This window comes from Dama dama, chromosome 27, assembly GCF_033118175.1.
Source record: "Dama dama isolate Ldn47 chromosome 27, ASM3311817v1, whole genome shotgun sequence".
Lineage (NCBI taxonomy): Eukaryota > Metazoa > Chordata > Mammalia > Artiodactyla > Cervidae > Dama > Dama dama.
The window spans coordinates 36,629,060-36,629,849 of NC_083707.1; the positions used below are offsets into that span (position 1 = coordinate 36,629,060).

General features: G+C 42.4%; 1 non-coding gene across 1 annotated transcript; it reads right to left on the minus strand.

Moving 5' to 3' along the window:
• Positions 1-475: 475 nt before the first annotated feature.
• On the minus strand, positions 476-582 carry LOC133047902 (U6 spliceosomal RNA). Its single transcript, XR_009690904.1, has one exon. It is a non-coding gene; the product is annotated as a U6 spliceosomal RNA (small nuclear RNA).
• Between the last annotated feature and the right edge of the window lie 208 nt (positions 583-790).

Genomic DNA, 790 nt, shown 5'->3' on the forward strand with positions numbered 1-790 from the left:
AATGGCTGAGTAATATTCCATTGTGTATATGTACCATAGTTTTCTTATCCATTCGTCTGCTGTTGGGCATCTAGGTTGCTTCCATGTCCTGGATATTATAAACAGTGCTGTGATGAACATTGGAGTACATGTGTCTCTTTCAGATCTGGTTTCCTCAGTGTGTATGCCCAGGAGTGGGATTGCTGGGTCATATGGCAGTTCTATTTCCAGTTTTTTAAGAAATCTCCACACTGATCTCCACAGTGGCTGTACTAGTTTGCATTCCCACCAACAGTGTAAAAGGGTTCCCTTTTCTCCACACCCTCTCCAGCATTTATTGCTTGTAGATTTTTGGATAGCAGCCATTCTGACTGGCGTGTAGTGATACCTCATTGTAGTTTTGATTTCCATTTCTCTGATAATGAGTAATGTTGAGCATCTTTTCATGTGTTTGTTAGCCATCTGTATTTCTTCTTTGGAGAAATGTCTGTTTAGTAAAAATATGGAACGCTTCAAGAATTTGCGTGTCATCCTTGCGCAGGGGCCATGCTAATCTTCTCTGTATCGTTTCAATTTTAGTATATGTGCTGCCGAAACGAGCACCAGGCTTTCCTATTCTTCACTATCTCCTGGAGTTTGCTCAAACTCATGTCCGTTGAGTCAGTGATACCATCCAACCATCTTATCCCCTGCCACCCTCTTTTCCTTTTGCCTTCAGTCTTACCCAGCATCAGCATCTTTTCCAATGAGTCAGCTCTTTGCATCAGGTGGCCAAAGTATTGGAGCTTCAGCTTCAGCATCAGTCCTGAAT